Raw genomic sequence first — 18723 nt, 5'->3', positions numbered from 1 at the left:
ATGGTATAAAATATTTTTATTTGGTTTTAATTAGGGATGCACCGATATGGATTTTTTGGCTGATACCGATAACCGATAATTCTTCAGACTTGGAGGCCGATAGCCGATATGTATAGGCCGATAATAATAAATATTTTAAATTGTTATATTTTTATACAGCAAACTTCATAAAAGATTGAACTGCTCTTATGAACTGAATAGTCTATACTTGAAGCAAAAAAGATATGATTTCGAAATTGCAAGGTGTCAACATCGGATCGATAACGATAATCTTAAAAATAGCATTTATCGGACAATAACGATATGGGCGCCGATATATCGTGCATCCCTAGTTTTAATGGAAGTAAAACAAGAATTGCCAATTTGTTTCTATCAGTTGCAAGAACTGTAATTTGAGAAAGGAGAAACATTGTTAAAAATAAACATGCTAAAATGGAGTTATGGACAATGTATAAAAGAAACTGGAAAACTATATTAAAACTGTGGAACAATATTTTAGAATGGAAGAAAAAGAGACTGAATTTTACAAAACGTTTATGTTGAATACTCCTTATATTACGTACTCACTAGATGGTTTGAAAATAGATTTGCCAGAATGATTATGCTTGTTGTTTTCCTGTTTTGAAACCAACATAATGTCATAAGGAATGTTTGTAAATGATATTTTTATATGCTTCTGAACTGATGTTTTGAAAAAAAAAAAAACATATACTTGGATCGATACAGAGAATATTAGCATGGCCCCTGCGAAAGGATGACACGCAAATCCGTGAAGCGCTCCATATTGCTGTTTTAGTGCGTGGGTAAAAGTACAGAAATGAAAAAAGACAAAAGGCTTTTCACGATTCCAAATGGTGCATGAGGATGGCTTTAGCAAATCGTGGGAGGTGCTACTGGGTCAACTGGAAAGTCTACATGCATGGTGAAAACGAATGTGGGATGCTTTGATCGTTTGTTTTGTTGTGCAACCAATGCACTTCCAAAGCCCTTGCTTTACTGGGACTTTGCCATAGGCTATCCTGACACTCTAATTTCCCCCTGTCCATAAACTTGGTGACCTACTGCATCAATCAGTGTGCCTAGCACTGACAGGGCCAAAGCTCTGTAGTGCACGGCATACAAGTGGGAACATGGCTCTCTAGGTCCCACCACCTTGGAGGAACATTGCTGGGACTCGAGGGGTACATATGCCCTGAGCCTGAGTGCTTGCTACGGTGGCACATATACTAAAATTGGATCGATACAGAGAAGATTAGCATGGCCCCTGCGAAAAGGAACCTGATGGATCTTCTCTGTCCCCACCCTGTGGCCCCCAGCAGTCCTCTCGACGTCACATGGCCTTAGACTGCAAGGTAGTGACCCCTGAACCCCATTGGGGTCACCTGTGACCTTGACAGGTGCTCATGCTTGCTGAAATTAAAGAAATTACCCAATATGGTAAAAAATCAAAGGCGGGAACTGGCATAATTAGCCATGTGCTGTAGACTGCTCTCATTGTATATCATATATTACATCATTTGAAAAAGAAAATCCATTTTAAATAAATTGAGTAACATATAATTATTAAAAATAGTATTATTTTTTAATAAATGTATTACATTATATTCAAATATAATTGTATGTTTATTTGCAACATAACTAAATATAGCTTTTTTGAATTGCATGTCAGTTAGATAAAATGTTTTTATAATTAGGACTTATATTTCACACCTTTTAAGAAATATAATATTTTTTAATAGTTCAATAATAAACATACTGAAATATTGACTTTTAAATGTTTTAGAATTTTGTCAATTATATTGACCGTAATGTTCAGGTAACTTATTTATTAATATTAAATAACACATAATAAAATATTTAAACAACTGATTAAACTAAATATAGTACCTAAAATATTAGGTTGTAGGATATAAGAAATATTATATTAAAATACTTTCAAATTTAAATTTCAGGCATTGATATTTAAATAGGTTTGTCAATTTTTTAAAGTTTAATAAATTATTTAAAAATCCAATTAAATATATTTTAAAATATTTCATTTACATCAATGTTTACAGTTATATTTACATATACACATATTTTTAGGTGTTACTGCATTTACATTGAACATTTACTTAAGTTTAATTTACAATATAATTTTATACCATTTTATTTTTACTGTTAGCTAAACTAGAGTTTATAACTTGTTTATGAATAATATACAGAACCCTAATATTACCATACTTTAAATTACACAATGATAACATTAAAGCAACCACATGAATATGTGTACGCAGTGTATTTTTGGAAGTTTAATTTTATCCTTCAACTCTTGTTTGCAATAAATGAATAGAAAACAATTATGTAAAGTGTAATATAAATATTGTGTAAAGTTATTCAAGTCACAACAGATAACTCACTCTTGGGACACTGTAGCTACTGAACAAATATCTTTAAAAAAAAAGCTGAAATGTACACAGAGATTAGAAATAAAATAGAAAAATGTTTATTTACACAAAATATATAACCATTTATACTTTTAACATATTAGGGCAGTACAATATAGCATAAAATTATTTTATTATCACAACAGTTTATGCAATATTTAAAAAAAAATAAAAATCACAAACATATGATAAATTATTATTTTATAAACTACCTTCCCAGTAGTTGCTGCTCGGCTATTTGCTAGAGCAGCTCAAAGCATAACCCAGAGCTGTAAATAAACACTAATAGCAGAAGTTAAGAAGAAAAAAGAAAATGACAACAGCCAATCAGAGTCTGAATATCTTGCTTATTTGTTTTAAAGACTAAATGTTTGCACCTTTACAGTGTTTTTAGACTTAGACTTAATTTTTAGAATTAGTTATTTGCATCTGAACAATATCTTTTAACTATTTAATATTATTAAGTAAATGATTTAATAACACAGATAAAATAATGCATTTTTGAATGGAATTGTTATTTTAGAAATAATAGCAATTTCTATGCTGTCATAAATGTTATTTTAGAAATAATAGCAGTTTCTATGCTATCATAAAGCCCTACAACTTGTACATGTATATTTATATTTGTTTTATACAAAATAAACATTTATCTTGCTTAGTTGTTTTAAAGACTAAATGTTTGCACCTTGACAGTGTTATTAGACTTATAATTTTTAGAATTAGAGCTAATTGCGTCTGAACAATATCTTTTAACCATTTAATATTATTAAGTAAATGATTTAATAACACAGAAAAAATGCATTTTTCTAGGGAAATGTTATTTTAGAAATAATCGCGTTTTTCTATGCTATCATAAAGCCCTAAAACATATACATGTATATATCTATTTTTTTGTCAAACAAAATAAACATTTACAACAAAGCCTGTCGTCTTTATAGTCTGTTTTGTCTCCTTTTTTAACTTCCTCTATCCACTGCACCGCTTTATAAATCGCGCTTCCTGGAGGTTCCGCCCAGCGGCCAATCGGAGCGCACGTTCAGTGGAACTTTCTCAAAGAGCCAACGGCACGCTACATGACATGACCAAATTCGGAAGCACGCTTTGTGGAACTTTGCGTCGACCAATCCTGAGCCAGACGTCGGGCCAATCAGGAAGAAGGGAAAGTGGAACTGTGGAACGGGAAGGGAACCGAAGATTCTCCCGCAAGAGGCGCAAGGATGACACGCAAATCCGTGAAGCGCTCCATATTGCTTTTTTAGTGCGTGGGTAAAAGTACAGAAATGAAAAAAGACAAAAGGCTTTTCACGTTTCCAAATGGTGCATGACGATGGGTTTAGCAAATCGTGGGAGGTGCTGCTGGGTCAACTGGAAAGTCTACATGCATGGTGACAACGAATGTGGGATGCTTTGATCATTTGTTTTGTTGTGCTAATGCACTTCCAAAGCCCTTGCTTTAGTGGGATTGCCATAGGCTATCCTGACACTCTAATTTCCCCCCCGTCCATAAACTTGGTGACCTACTGCATCAATCAGTGTGCCTAGCACTGACAGGGCCAAAGCTCTGTAGTGCACGGCATACAAGTGGGAACATGGCTCTCCGGTTCCCACCACCCTGGAGGAACATTGCTGGGACTCGAGGCATACATATGCCCTGAGCCTGACCACTGGTCTGTGCTCGCTACGGTGGCACATATACTAAAATTGGATCGATACAGAGAAGATTAGCATGGCCCCTGCGAAAAGATGACACGCAAATCCGTGAAGCGCTCCATATTGCTGTTTTAGTGCGTGGGTAAAAGTACAGAAATGCAAAAAGACAAAAGGCTTTTCACGATTCCAAATGGTGCATGAGGATGGGTTTAGCAAATCGTGGGAGGTGCTGCTGGGTCAACTGGAAAGTCTACATGCATGGTGAAAACGAATGTGGGATGCTTTGATCGTTTGCTTTGTTGTGCAACCAATGCACTTCCAAAGCCCTTGCTTTACTGGGACTTTGCCATAGGCTATCCTGACACTCTAATTTCCCCCTGTCCATAAACTTGGTGACCTACTGCATCAATCAGTGTGCCTAGCACTGACAGGGCCAAAGCTCTGTAGTGCACGGCATACAAGTGGGAACATGGCTCTCCAGGTCCCACCACCTTGGAGGAACATTGCTGGGACTCGAGGCGTACATATGCCCTGAGCCTGTCCACTCGTCCGTGCTCGCTACGGTGGCACATATACTAAAATTGGATCGATACAGAGAAGATTAGCATGGCCCCTGCGAAAAGGAACCTGATGGATCTTCTCTGTCCCCACCCTGTGGCCCCCAGCAGTCCTCTCGACGTCACATGGCCTTAGACTGCAAGGTAGTGACCCCTGAACCCCATTGGGGTCACCTGTGACCTCGACAGGTGCTCATGCTTGCTGAAATTAAAGAAATTACCCAATATGGTAAAAAATCAAAGGCGGGAACTGGCATAATTAGCCATGTGCTTTCTGGGGTATGACAGGTGCATATTAATTAGCCATGTGCTGTAGACTGCTCTCATTGTATATCATATATTACATCATTTGAAAAAGAAAATCCATTTTAAATAAATTGAGTAACATATAATTATTAAAAATAGTATTATTTTTTAATAAATGTATTACATTATATTCAAATATAATTGTATGTTTATTTGCAACATAACTAAATATAGCTTTTTTGAATTGCATGTGAGTTAGATAAAATGTTTTTATAATTAGGACTTATATTTCACACCTTTTAAGAAATATAATATTTTTTAATAGTTCAATAATAAACATACTGAAATATTGACTTTTAAATGTTTTAGAATTTTGTCAATTATATTGACCGTAATGTTCAGGTAACTTATTTATTAATATTAAATAACACATAATAAAATATTTAAACAACTGATTAAACTATATATAGTACCTAAAATATTAGGTTGTAGGATATAAGAAATATTACATTAAAATACTTTCAAATTTAAATTTCAGGCATTGATATTTAAATAGGTTTGTCATTTTTTTAAAGTTTAATAAATTATTTAAAAATTCAATTAAATATATTTTAAAATATTTCATTTACATCAATGTTTCCAGTTATATTTACATATACACATATTATTTTTTACTGCATTTACATTTAACATTTACTTAAATTTAATTTACAATATAATTTTATACCATTTTTATTTTAACTGTTAGCTAAACTAGAGTTTATAACTTGTTTATGAATAATAAACAGAACCCTAATATTACCATCCTTTAAATTACACAATGATAACATTAAAGCAACCACATGAATATGTACGCAGTGTATTTTTGCAAGTTTTATTTTATCCTTTAACACTTGTTTGCAATAAATGAATAGAAAAAATGATGAATGTAAAGTGTAATATAAATATTGTGTAAAGTTATTCGAGTCACAACAGATAACCCACTCTTGGGACACTGTAGCTACTGAACAAATCTTTAAAAAAAAAGCTGAAATGTACACAGAGATTAGAAATAAAATAGAAAAATGTTTATTTACACAAAATATATAACCATTTATACTTTTAACATATTAGGGCAGTACAATATAGCGTAAAATTATTTTATTATCACAGCAGTTTATGCAATATTTAAAAAAAAAAAAATCACAAACATATGATAAATTATTATTTTATAAACTACCTTCCCAGTAGTTGCTGCTCGGCTATTTGCTAGAGCAGCTCAAAGCATAACCCAGAGCTGTAAATAAACACTAATAGCAGAAGTTAAGAAGAAAAAAGAAAATGACAACAGCCAATCAGAGTCAGAATATCTTGCCTATTTGTTTTAAAGACTAAGTGCACCTTTACAGTGTTTTTAGACTTAGACTTAATTTTTAAAATTAGTTATTTGCATCTGAACAATATATTTTAACTGTTTAATATTATTAAGTAAATGATTTAATAACACAGATAAAAAAAAATGCATTTTTGTAGGGAAATGTTATCTTAGAAATAATAGCATTTTCTATGCTATCATAAATGTTATTTTAGAAATAATAGCATTTTCTATGCTATCATAAAGCCCTAAAACTTATACATGTATATATCTATTTGTTTAATACAAAATAAACATTTATCTTGCTTAGTTGTTTTAAAGACTAAATGTTTGCACCTTGACAGTGTTTTTAGACTTATAACTTTTAGAATTAGAGTTAATTGCATCTGAACAATATCTTTCAACCACTTAATATTATTAAGTAAATGATTTAATAACAGAAAAAAAATCATTTGTCTAGGAAAATGTTATTTTAGAAATAATCGCGTTTTTCTATGCTATCATAAAGCCCTAAAACATATACATGTATATATCTATTTTTTGTCAAACAAAATAAACATTTACAACAAAGCTTGTCGTCTTTATAGTCTGTTTTGTCTCCTTTTTTAACTTCCTCTTTCCACTGCACCGCTTTATAAATCGCGCTTCCTGGAGGTCCCGCCCAGCGGCCAATCGGAGCGCACGTTCAGTGGAACTTTCTCAAAAGAGCCAACGGCACGCTACATGACATGACCAAATTCGGAAGCACGCTTTGTGGAACTTTGCGTCGACCAATCCCGAGCCAGACGTCGGGCCAATCAGGAAGAAGGGAAAGTGGAACTGTGGAACGGGAAGGGAACCGAAGATTCTCCCGCAAGAGGCGCAAGGATGACACGCAAATCCGTGAAGCGCTCCATATTGCTGTTTTAGTGCGTGGGTAAAAGTACAGAAATGCAAAAAGACAAAAGGCTTTTCACGATTCCAAATGGTGCATGAGGATGGGTTTAGCAAATCGTGGGAGGTGCTGCTGGGTCAACTGGAAAGTCTACATGCATGGTGAAAACGAATGTGGGATGCTTTGATCGTTTGCTTTGTTGTGCTAATGCACTTCCAAAGCCCTTGCTTTAGTGGGACTTTGCCATAGGCTATCCTGACACTCTAATTTCCCCCTGTCCATAAACTTGGTGACCTACTGCATCAATCAGTGTGCCTAGCACTGACAGGGCCAAAGCTCTGTAGTGCACGGCATACAAGTGGGAACATGGCTCTCCAGGTCCCACCACCTTGGAGGAACATTGCTGGGACTCGAGGCGTACATATGCCCTGAGCCTGACTGCTGATCTGTGCTCGCTACGGTGGCACATATACTAAAATTGGATCGATACAGAGAAGATTAGCATGGCCCCTGCGAAAGGATGACACGCAAATCCGTGAAGCGCTCCATATTGCTTTTTTAGTGCGTGGGTAAAAGTACAGAAATGAAAAAAGACAAAATGCTTTTCACGTTTCCAAATGGTGCATGACGATGGGTTTAGCAAATCGTGGGAGGTGCTGCTGGGTCAACTGGAAAGTCTACATGCATGGTGACAACGAATGTGGGATGCTTTGATCATTTGTTTTGTTGTGCTAATGCACTTCCAAAGCCCTTGCTTTAGTGGGATTGCCATAGGCTATCCTGACACTCTAATTTCCCCCCCCCGTCCATAAACTTGGTGACCTACTGCATCAATCAGTGTGCCTAGCACTGACAGGGCCAAAGCTCTGTAGTGCACGGCATACAAGTGGGAACATGGCTCTCCGGTTCCCACCACCCTGGAGGAACATTGCTGGGACTCGAGGCGTACATATGCCCTGAGCCTGACTGCTGATCTGTGCTCGCTACGGTGGCACATATACTAAAATTGGATCGATACAGAGAAGATTAGCATGGCCCCTGCGAAAGGATGACACGCAAATCCGTGAAGCGCTCCATATTGCTTTTTTAGTGCGTGGGTAAAAGTACAGAAATGCAAAAAGACAAAAGGCTTTTCACGATTCCAAATGGTGCATGAGGATGGGATTAGCAAATCGTGGGAGGTGCTGCTGGGTCAACTGGAAAGTCTACATGCATGGTGAAAACGAATGTGGGATGCTTTGATCATTTGTTTTGTTGTGCAACCAATGCACTTCCAAAGCCCTTGCTTTACTGGGACTTTGCCATAGGCTATCCTGACACTCTAATTTCCCCCTGTCCATAAACTTGGTGACCTACTGCATCAATCAGTGTGCCTAGCACTGACAGGGCCAAAGCTCTGTAGTGCACGGCATACAAGTGGGAACATGGCTCTCCAGGTCCCACCACCTTGGAGGAACATTGCTGGGACTCGAGGCGTACATATGCCCTGAGCCTGACTGCTGATCTGTGCTCGCTACGGTGGCACATATACTAAAATTGGATCGATACAGAGAAGATTAGCATGGCCCCTGCGAAAGGATGACACGCAAATCCGTGAAGCGCTCCATATTGCTGTTTTAGTGCGTGGGTAAAAGTACAGAAATGAAAAAAGACAAAAGGCTTTTCACGATTCCAAATGGTGCATGAGGATGGGTTTAGCAAATCGTGGGAGGTGCTGCTGGGTCAACTGGAAAGTCTACATGCATGGTGAAAACGAATGTGGGATGCTTTGATCGTTTGTTTTGTTGTGCTAATGCACTTCCAAAGCCCTTGCTTTAGTGGGACTTTGCCATAGGCTATCCTGACACTCTAATTTCCCCCTGTCCATAAACTTGGTGACCTACTGCATCAATCAGTGTGCCTAGCACTGACAGGGCCAAAGCTCTGTAGTGCACGGCATACAAGTGGGAACATGGCTCTTCGGGTCCCACCACCTTGAAGGAACATTGCTGGGACTCGAGGCGTACATATGCCCTGAGCCTGACTGCTGGTCTGTGCTCGCTACGGTGGCACATATACTAAAATTGGATCGATACAGAGAAGATTAGCATGGCCCCTGCGAAAGGATGACACGCAAATCCGTGAAGCGCTCCATATTGCTGTTTTAGTGCGTGGGTAAAAGTACAGAAATGAAAAAAGACAAAAGGCTTTTCACGATTCCAAATGGTGCATGAGGATGGGTTTAGCAAATCGTGGGAGGTGCTGCTGGGTCAACTGGAAAGTCTACATGCATGGTGAAAACGAATGTGGGATGCTTTGATCGTTTGCTTTGTTGTGCAACCAATGCACTTCCAAAGCCCTTGCTTTACTGGGACTTTGCCATAGGCTATCCTGACACTCTAATTTCCCCCTGTCCATAAACTTGGTGACCTACTGCATCAATCAGTGTGCCTAGCACTGACAGGGCCAAAGCTCTGTAGTGCACGGCATACAAGTGGGAACATGGCTCTCCAGGTCCCACCACCTTGGAGGAACATTGCTGGGACTCGAGGCGTACATATGCCCTGAGCCTGTCCACTTGTCCGTGCTTGCTACAGTGGCACATATACTAAAATTGGATAGATACAGAGAAGATTAGCATGTCCCCTGCGAAAGGATGACACGCAAATCCGTGAAGTGCTCCATATTGCTGTTTTAGTGCGTGGGTAAAAGTACAGAAATGAAAAAAGACAAAAGGCTTTTCACGATTCCAAATGGTGCATGAGGATGGGTTTAGCAAATTGTGGGAGGTGCTGCTGGGTCAACTGGAAAGTCTGTATGCATGGTGAAAACGAATGTGGGATGCTTAGATCGTTTGCTTTGTTGTGCAACCAATGCACTTCCAAAGCCCTTGCTTTACTGGGACTTTGCCATAGGCTATCCTGACACTCTAATTTCCCCCTGTCCATAAACTTGGTGACCTACTGCATCAATCAGTGTGCCTAGCACTGACAGGGCCAAAGCTCTGTAGTGCACGGCATACAAGTGGGAACATGGCTCTCCAGGTCCCACCACCTTGGAGGAACATTGCTGGGACTCGAGGCGTACATATGCCCTGAGCCTGAATGCTCACTACGGTGGCACATATACTAAAATTGGATTGATACAGAGAAGATTAGCATGGTCCCTGCGAAAGGATGACACGCAAACCCGTTAAGCGATCCATATTGCTGTTTTAGTGCGTGGGTAAAAGTACAGAAATGAAAAAAGACAAAAGGCTTTTCACGATTCCAAATGGTGCATGAGGATGGGTTTAGCAAATCGTGGGAGGTGCTGCTGGGTCAACTGGAAAGTCTACATGCATGGTGAAAACGAATGTGGGATGCTTTGATCGTTTGTTTTGTTGTGCTAATGCACTTCCAAAGCCCTTGCTTTAGTGGGACTTTGCCATAGGCTATCCTGACACTCTAATTTCCCCCTGTCCATAAACTTGGTGACCTACTGCATCAATCAGTGTGCCTAGCACTGACAGGGCCAAAGCTCTGTAGTGCACGGCATACAAGTGGGAACATGGCTCTCCGGTTCCCACCACCCTGGAGGAACATTGCTGGGACTCGAGGCGTACATATGCCCTGAGCCTGACCGCTGGTCTGTGCTCGCTACGGTGGCACATATACTAAAATTGGATCGATACAGAGACGATTAGCATGGCCCCTGCGAAAGGATGACACGCAAATCCGTGAAGCACTCCATTTTGCTTTTTTAGTGCGTGGGTAAAAGTACAGAAATGAAAAAAGACAAAAGGCTTTTCACGATTCCAAATGGTGCATGAGGATGGATTTAGCAAATCGTGGGAGGTGCTGCTGGGTCAACTGGAAAGTCTACATGCATGGTGAAAACGAATGTGGGATGCTCTGATCGTTTGTTTTGTTGTGCTAATGCACTTCCAAAGCCCTTGCTTTAGTGGGACTTTGCCATAGGCTATCCTGACACTCTAATTTCCCCCCGTCCATAAACTTGGTGACCTACTGCATCAATCAGTGTGCCTAGCACTGACAGGGCCAAAGCTCTGTAAAGCACGGGATACAAGTGGGAACATGGCTCTAGGATAGAAAGGAGAAAAGACAAAAGGTTTTTTACGATTCCAAATGGTGCATGAGCAGGGTTTTAGCTGTTGGGATAGTTTACAGTTTAACCAAAAGAATGACCAGTCTGATAGATGAAGAAGAGCTAGAGTCAGAGATTCAAATAAATAAATAAATCAAGTTTACCTAAGACAGTTTGCAGTTTCATCATCAGAAGCCAGCTTCAACACTCGCAATAAGTTCCTAGGCTGCTCTGCTTACAATCACCAATCAATAACAATTATACTCTGACATAATGTCATTTCCAACTGAACACTGTGATTATCAGTTTTCATGGAACAGGCAGATAGCAGCTCATAGCTGATATCTAATGAGAGAGAAAGAGAGTTTTGAGCAATCCAGAACTGTTAATGTATGTTTACTCAATTTAAACATACATTAAACATAACATTAACTTCAATAACATAATTTTATTGTAATCTTTTACTCAAGCCCGTCCTAAAACATATAAAACAGAGTTGACATGCTTTTTCAAAGTAATGCTGTTACAGTCAACAACAGTTTTAGATCTTTCAGGGGTTAACTGCATCCATCAAAGTATTATTTCAACCCCCATTTATGTTACTTATATATTACTAAAAATATTTAAATCCAACCATAAAGCTGCTTGTTTGCACAGACTTACATGGCACATTTTTTATACAGACATGTCTCTGTTACTTTTACAGCCAAAAGTCAAAAGTCATGGTGAGGGCTAAATCAAGATAGCAGTGCACTCACACAGAATCTTATCTTCTAAGACAAAACATACGCTATTCTTTACTCCCATAATGTTACTGTCAGTTTCTGTGCTTAGTTTTTGGCTACTAGACACTTAATATTTAGATTTTAGCTTTTCATTGACAATTAATTGCCAAAGGCATTTTTTATCTTAAAATCGGTTCTAAAATCATTTTAAACCTAAGAGCTTAGCTGAGCCATTTACTGCATTCTGCTCTCATCTGTTTCTTTTTATATCAGAGTTTAACACCAAAAGCAACAAGAAATTGAGAATGAAATCTTACTAACAGCGCTTAGCTTTTGCTTGATTAATCTGCAAACCATCCCAAGATGTGGATACTGTCCAGATCGGTCCAATCCAGTTAGGGTCATATTTTTTTCGGGATTGCTCCTGGTGCATCATTGATCAATCAACCTCGCCCTAATATTTCTAGGTTTCTTGTCTGACTTTTGTGGCCACTACTATCTAATGGATACCGATTAAGATGTTATTTAAGAATTTATTTATTTATTTAACTATTTCTTTCCCTAATAATCTGACCCACTCTATTCTTAGGATTCGGGCCCTTTTGTCTGTGAAACAGCAAGATAGCAGTGGTGGAACTAATTACAATCTCGGGTTAATTTAGTCCACTACTAAATAAAAACCAGTCCAAGTTTTATCCCCGAGAATGTCCTAAAAGCCTCTTACACACCCGTCACTGAGTACTTAACTCTGGGTGGAGGAGGTACACCCCTCAACTACTGTTATACTTATTACTATCGTTATAGGTGTACCGCAAAATGCACCAGCTCACAAGGGGATTCCACACAAAGCTACCACAAAATTTTGCCTTTCATTCACGTCTGAATGAGAACCCAACAGCTTTCCGTTACTACCCACTACTCCACAGACCATCCCTAGTCTATAATATTTTAAATCTTTCTACATTTCTTTTTGTTGATTGATCAATGGTGTCACCAGTAAACAAGTGCCACGCGTCCATCAAAACTGTAGGGATAGTATACAGTTTAACCCAAAGAATGACCAGTCAGGTATATAAAAAAGAGCCAGAGTCAGAGATTTAAATAAATAAATCAAGTTTACAGAAGATAGTTTGCAGTTTCATCAGCTGAAACCAGCTTCAACTCTCGCAATGAGTTCCTAGGCCGCTCTGCTTACAATCACCAATCAATAACAATTATACTCTCACATAACGTCATTAACTGCGTCATACATATAGGTGTTCTAGCCTGATTGGTTAAAACACAGATAGACTAGGTGAATTTCCACGTGGGGTTTGTGCGTATATTCTGAACAATATCTTAAAGGTGCAGTAGGTGATTTGCCAAAATGCTAACCGCTTAGCATATTATCTTTGGACGGCGGCGAGGGACTGTGATTTAAAGCCACACCCCCTGAAATCGCGAACGCGCGCCCCGCGTCACAACAGCAGACAGACAACCACACTAGTTCATGTCATTTGCCAGTTAGTTAGTGCCAGCGCCATGCAGGAATTACATTTATTACTTAACCACACTTACATGCTATTTCAGAGTGAATATTCAGTGTAGCGATAAACAGTATAGGAAGGCTATCATTGTTCAAAAATGACCAAAGTTAATATAAAAGCACACACGCTAATGGCGTATCTGCGTGAACAGATGCGCAGAAGTCCGAATCTACATTTGCTGACAGACAGCCTGACCTGCTTATCGGAATTATGGGAGATTATAGTCCGACTCTATTTAATTGGATGAACATTTTTTTAGGTTTATGCTTTACCCAGGATAAAAAAAATACATATAAACACATTTAGATAATTTACTGTAATCATTACTATTGGACTATGAAGAGACTTTCAACCAGAACAAAAATTGTTTCTGAAGATAATCACCTGCTGCACCTTTAAGCATAAATGTCAGACATCCCTTGAACTGATTGAAGCTGACTCCAGACCTGTGAAACGGATCAACAATCAAATAGAACACACACACACACCTAAAGTATAATCTGTTTCTTATTTAAGGCTGAGTGTACTCTCAGCCATCTTTATCAAAACTGGTTAAAAATTTGTATAATCTACATTCAGGCAGTTATAATCTTACTATACAAAGTCTATCTTGAATAAAAAGTAGAATCACTTTAAAATAATTAACCGTAAAAACAGCAAAATCACTTTAGACATTTTAGATAGTATTAACTCATAGAAATAACAATAGAGACATTTGATTCCAGTCCTCAGCCCTCAGTTCCACTTAAGGTCTCTGTGACCTCTGACCTAGTTTGGTGGCTTCTGAAAAAAGTTATAAAGAGACAGGCAAATGCACTGAACATTCTTATATTAAGCAATGTGTTAACTTATTCATTAATTAAAATCATTTCACAGTAAATACTCATTCAAATGATCATATAATTATATTTAATAAAAAAAATCATAAGTAACAAGATGATGAAAAAAGGATAAACGTTGGTCCATGATGAGACAGATTGGAAAGCAGAAATCCGAATCCTTCAGCAGGAGAACATGTGTTTCAGGATTGGAGGCTCAGTGGTAGAATTCTCCCCTGCCAGGCGGGAAACCCAGGTCCGATTCCCGGCCAATGCAGTTGCTCGTTTGTGTTGCTACTCTTCCAGCTGCAAGTAACAGCCTTGTGGCAGCCACACAACACAAAGGCAAGAAACAACATTGGTCAGTATTGGTGGTTCAGTGGTAGAATTCTCGCCTGCCATGCAGGAGACCCGGGTCTGATTCCCGACCAATGCAATTCTTGTTTTGTGTTGCTACTGTTCCAGCTGGAAGGCTAACAGCCTTGCAGCTATCACACCCCACTAGGGCAGTAGCATAACCATATCAACATTGGTGGTTTTGGTAGAAATCTTGCCTGCCATGTGGGAGACCTGGGTTCGATTCCCTGCTAATGCAATTGCTGTTTTGTGTGGCTCCTCTTCCAACTCTGGTTGAAGGCCTTTAAGCACTCACACAACACAAAGGCAAGGAAGAACATGGGTCAGCATTAGTGGTTCAGTGGTAGAATTCTTGCCTGCCTTGCGGGCGACCCGAGGCCGATTTCTGTCCAATGCAATTCCTCTCTTGTGTTGCTACTCTTCCAGCTCTTGGTAACAGCCTTGCAGCAATCACACCCCGTTAGGGCAGCACCATAAGCATATCAGCATTGGTGGTTCAGTGGTAGAATTCTCACCTGCCATGCCGGAGACCCGTGTCTGATTCCCAGCCAATGCAATTCCTTTTTTGTGTTGCTACTCTTCCAGCTCTGGGTAACAGCCTTGCAGCAATTACACCCCACTAGGGCTGCAGTAAAAGCTTATCAGCATTGGTGGTTCAGTGCTAGAATTCTCGCCTGCTACATGGTAAACCTAGAATCGATTCTCGGCTAATACAAGTGCGATTTTGTGTGGCTCCTTTTTCAGCACAGGTTGACTGCCTTTTAGCACTTACACAACACAAAGCCAAAAAACAACATCGGTCAGCATAGGTGGTTCAGTGGTAGAATTCTCGCCTGCGACGAGGGAGACCCGGGTCCGATTCCCGGCCAATGCAATTCCTGTTTTGTGTTGCTGCTCTTCCAGCTCTGGGTAACAGCCTTGCAGCAATCACACCCCACTAGGGCTGCAGTACAACCATATCAGCATTGGTGGTTCAGTGGTAGAATTCTCGCCTGCCACGAGGGAGACCCGGGTCCGATTCCCGGCCAATGCAAGTGCTGTTTTTTGTTGCTACTCTTCCAGCTTTGGGTAACAGCCTTGCATCAATCACACCCCACTAGGGCTGCAGAATAAGCATATCAGCAATGGTGGTTCAGTGGTAGATTTCTCGCCTCCCTTGTGAAAGACCCTGGTCAGATTCCCGTCCATTACAGTTCCTATTTTGTGTTGCTACTCTTCCAGCTCTGGGTAACAGCCTTGCAGCAATCACAACCCACTAGGGCTGCAATATAAGCATATCAGCATTGCTGGTTTAGTGGTAGAAATCTCGCCTGCCACGCGGGAGACCTTGAGTCGATTCCTGGCTAATACAAATGTATTTTTGTGTGGCTCCTTTTTCAGCTCTGGTTGACGGCCTTTTAGCACTCACACAACATAAAGGCAAAGAAACAACATGGGTCAGCATTGGTCGTTCAGTGGTAGAATTCTTGCCTGCCACGCGGGAGACCCAGGTCCGTTTCCCGGCCAATGCACCTTCTGATTTTGGTTGCTACTCTTCCAGCACTGGGTAACAGCCTTGCAGCAATCACAACCCACTAGGGCTGCAGTAAAACCATATCAGCATTGGTGGATTAGTTGTAGAATTCTCACCTGCCACGCGGTAGACCTTGAGTCGCTTCCTGGCTAATACAAATGCAGTTTTGTGTGGCTCCTTTTTCAGCTCTGGTTGACGGCCTTTTAGCACTCACACAACACAAAGGCAAGGAAGAACATGGGTCAGCATTGGTGGTTCAGTGGTAGAATTCTCGCCCGCCACGCGGGAGACCCGGGTCCGAATCCCGGCCAATGCAATTCCTGTTTTGTGTTGCTACTCTTCCAGCTCTGGGTAACACCCTTGCAGCAGTCACACCCCACTAGGGCTGTAGCATAAGCATATCAGCATTGGTGGTTCAGTGGTAGAATTCTCGCCTGCCACGCGGGAGACCTGGGTCCGATTACTGGTCAATGCAATTCCTGTTTTGTGTTGCTACTCTACCAGCTCTGAGTATCAGCCTTGCAGCAATCACACCCCACTAGGGCTGCAATAAAAGCTTATCAGCATTGGTGGTTCAGTGGTAGATTTCTTGCCTGCCACACAGAAGACCCTGGTCCGATTCCCATCCATTACAATTCCTGTTTTGTGTAGCTACTCTTCCAGCTCTGGGTAACAGCCTTGCATCAATCGCACCCCACTAGGGCTGCAGAATAAGCATTTCAGCATTGGTGGTTCAGTGGTAGAATTCTCGCCTGCGAAGAGGGAGACCCGGGTCCGATTCCCAGCCAATGCAGTTCTTGTTTTGTATTACTACTCTTCCAGCTCTGGGTAACAGCCTTGCAGCAATCACACCCCACTAGGGGCGCAATAAAGCATATCAGTATTGGTGGTTCAGTGGTAGAATTCTCGCCTGCTACGCGGGAGACCTTGAGTCGATTCCCGACTAATACAAGCGCGGTTTTGTGTGGCTCCTGTTTCAGCTCTGGTTGACGTCTTTTTAGCCCTCACACAACACAAAGGCAGGGAAGAACATGGGTCAGCATTGTTGGCTCAGTGGTAGAGTTCTCGCCTGCCATGCGGGAGACCCGAGTCCGATTCCCGGCCAATGAAAATCTTGTTTTGTGTTGCTACTCTTCCAGCTCTGGATATCAGCCTTGCAGCAATCACACCCCACTAGGGCTGTAGTAAAACCATATCAGCATTGGTGGTTCAGTGGTAAAATTCTCACCTGCCACGCGGTGGGCCTAGAGTTGATTCCTGGCTAATACAAGTGCGTTCTTTTGTGGCTCCTTTTTCAGCTCTGTTTGACGGCCTTTTAGCACTCACACACTACAAAGGCAAAAAACTATATCGGTAGGCATTGATGGCTCAGTGGCAGAATCCTTGCCTGCCACAGAGTAGACCTAGAGTCAATTCACAGCTAATACAAGTGTGGTTTTGTGTGGCTCCTTTTTCAGCTCTGGTTGACGGCCTTTAAGTACTCACACAACACAAAGCCAAAAAAACAACTTCGGTCGGCATAGGTGGTTCAGTGGTAGAATTCTCACCTGCCGCGTGGGAGACCTGGGTCTTATTCCCGGCCAATGCAATTCCTGTTTTGTGTAGCTACTCTTCCAGCTCTGGTTGACAGCCTTTTAGCACTCACACAACAAAAAGGCAAAACACAACATCGGTTAGCATTGGTGGTTCAGTGGAAGAATTCTTGCCTGCCACGCGGGAGACCCGGGTCCGATTCCTGGCCAATGCATTTCCTGTTTTGTGTTGCTACTCTTCCAGCTCTGGGTAACAGCCTTGCAGCAATCACACCCCAATAGGGATCCAGTATAAGCATATCAGCATTGGTGGTTCAGTGGTAGAATTCTCACCTGCCATGCGGGAGACCCAGGTCCGATTCCCGGACAATGCAAGTGTGGTTTTGTGTTGCTACTCTTCCAGCTCTGGAAAAACAGCCTTGCATCAATCACACCCCACTAGGGCTGCAGAATAACCATATCAGCGTTGGTGGTTCAGTGGTAGATTTCTCGCCTGCCACGCGGAAGACCCTGGTCCGATTCCCGTCCATTCCAATTCCTGTTTTGTGTTGTTACTCTTCCAGCTCTGGGTAACAGCCTTTCAGCAATCACAACCCACTAGAGCTGCAGAATAAGCATATCAGCATTGGTGGTTCAGTGGTAGAATGCTCGCCTGCCACATAGGAGACATAGAGTCGATTCCCGGCTAAAACATGTGCATTTTTGAGTGGCTCCTGTTTCAGCTCTGGTTGATGGCCTTTTAGCACTCACACAACATAAAGGCAAGGAACAACATAGATCAGCATTGGTCGTTTAGTGGTAGAATTCTTGCCTGCCACGCGGGAGACCCAGGTCTGTTTCCCGGCCAATGCACCTTCTGATTTTGGTTGCTACTCTTCCAGCACTGGGTAACAGCCTTGCAGCAATCACAACCCACTAGGGCTGCAGTAAAACCATATCAGCATTGGTGGTTTAGTTGTAGAATTCTTGCCTGCCACGCGGTAGACCTTGAGTCGCTTCCTGGCTAATACAAGTGCAGTTTTGTGTGGCTCCTTTTTCAGCTCTGGTTGACGGCCTTTTAGCACTCACACAACACAAAGG

The 18723-nt window shown here is 40.7% G+C and overlaps 10 non-coding genes and 2 pseudogenes across 10 annotated transcripts; all 12 read left to right on the top strand.

Annotated features, from left to right (window-relative positions):
* The first annotated feature begins 686 nt into the window (after positions 1-686).
* Positions 687-789, top strand: LOC137495084 (U6 spliceosomal RNA). Its single transcript, XR_015485187.1, has one exon. It is a non-coding gene; the product is annotated as a U6 spliceosomal RNA (small nuclear RNA).
* A 413-nt stretch (positions 790-1202) lies between these two features.
* On the top strand, positions 1203-1276 carry LOC137495122 (U6 spliceosomal RNA; annotated as a pseudogene).
* Positions 1277-4097: 2821 nt separating this feature from the next.
* Positions 4098-4204, top strand: LOC137494994 (U6 spliceosomal RNA). The gene has a single exon (XR_015485041.1). It is a non-coding gene; the product is annotated as a U6 spliceosomal RNA (small nuclear RNA).
* Positions 4205-4627: 423 nt separating this feature from the next.
* On the top strand, positions 4628-4701 carry LOC137495114 (U6 spliceosomal RNA; annotated as a pseudogene).
* A 2854-nt stretch (positions 4702-7555) lies between these two features.
* On the top strand, positions 7556-7662 carry LOC137494590 (U6 spliceosomal RNA). Its single transcript, XR_015487888.1, has one exon. It is a non-coding gene; the product is annotated as a U6 spliceosomal RNA (small nuclear RNA).
* Positions 7663-8083: 421 nt separating this feature from the next.
* Positions 8084-8190, top strand: LOC137494592 (U6 spliceosomal RNA). The gene has a single exon (XR_015487876.1). It is a non-coding gene; the product is annotated as a U6 spliceosomal RNA (small nuclear RNA).
* A 423-nt stretch (positions 8191-8613) lies between these two features.
* On the top strand, positions 8614-8720 carry LOC137494758 (U6 spliceosomal RNA). The gene has a single exon (XR_015487865.1). It is a non-coding gene; the product is annotated as a U6 spliceosomal RNA (small nuclear RNA).
* Positions 8721-9140: 420 nt separating this feature from the next.
* LOC137494760 (U6 spliceosomal RNA) lies at positions 9141-9247 on the top strand. The gene has a single exon (XR_015489587.1). It is a non-coding gene; the product is annotated as a U6 spliceosomal RNA (small nuclear RNA).
* Positions 9248-9670: 423 nt separating this feature from the next.
* LOC137494997 (U6 spliceosomal RNA) lies at positions 9671-9777 on the top strand. The gene has a single exon (XR_015485080.1). It is a non-coding gene; the product is annotated as a U6 spliceosomal RNA (small nuclear RNA).
* A 413-nt stretch (positions 9778-10190) lies between these two features.
* Positions 10191-10297, top strand: LOC137495072 (U6 spliceosomal RNA). The gene has a single exon (XR_015485167.1). It is a non-coding gene; the product is annotated as a U6 spliceosomal RNA (small nuclear RNA).
* A 420-nt stretch (positions 10298-10717) lies between these two features.
* On the top strand, positions 10718-10824 carry LOC137495012 (U6 spliceosomal RNA). Its single transcript, XR_015485097.1, has one exon. It is a non-coding gene; the product is annotated as a U6 spliceosomal RNA (small nuclear RNA).
* A 6009-nt stretch (positions 10825-16833) lies between these two features.
* Positions 16834-16904, top strand: trnar-gcg (transfer RNA arginine (anticodon GCG)). Its single transcript has one exon. It is a non-coding gene; the product is annotated as a tRNA-Arg (tRNA).
* The last annotated feature ends 1819 nt before the right edge of the window (positions 16905-18723 follow it).

The sequence above is a fragment of the Danio rerio genome, chromosome 4, assembly GCF_052040795.2.
Source record: "Danio rerio strain M-AB ecotype USA chromosome 4, GRCz13ab, whole genome shotgun sequence".
NCBI classification, from domain to species: Eukaryota; Metazoa; Chordata; class Actinopteri; order Cypriniformes; family Danionidae; genus Danio; species Danio rerio.
Note: the sequence above shows the minus strand (reverse complement) of the source record. Positions and strands in the feature narration are given on the sequence as shown.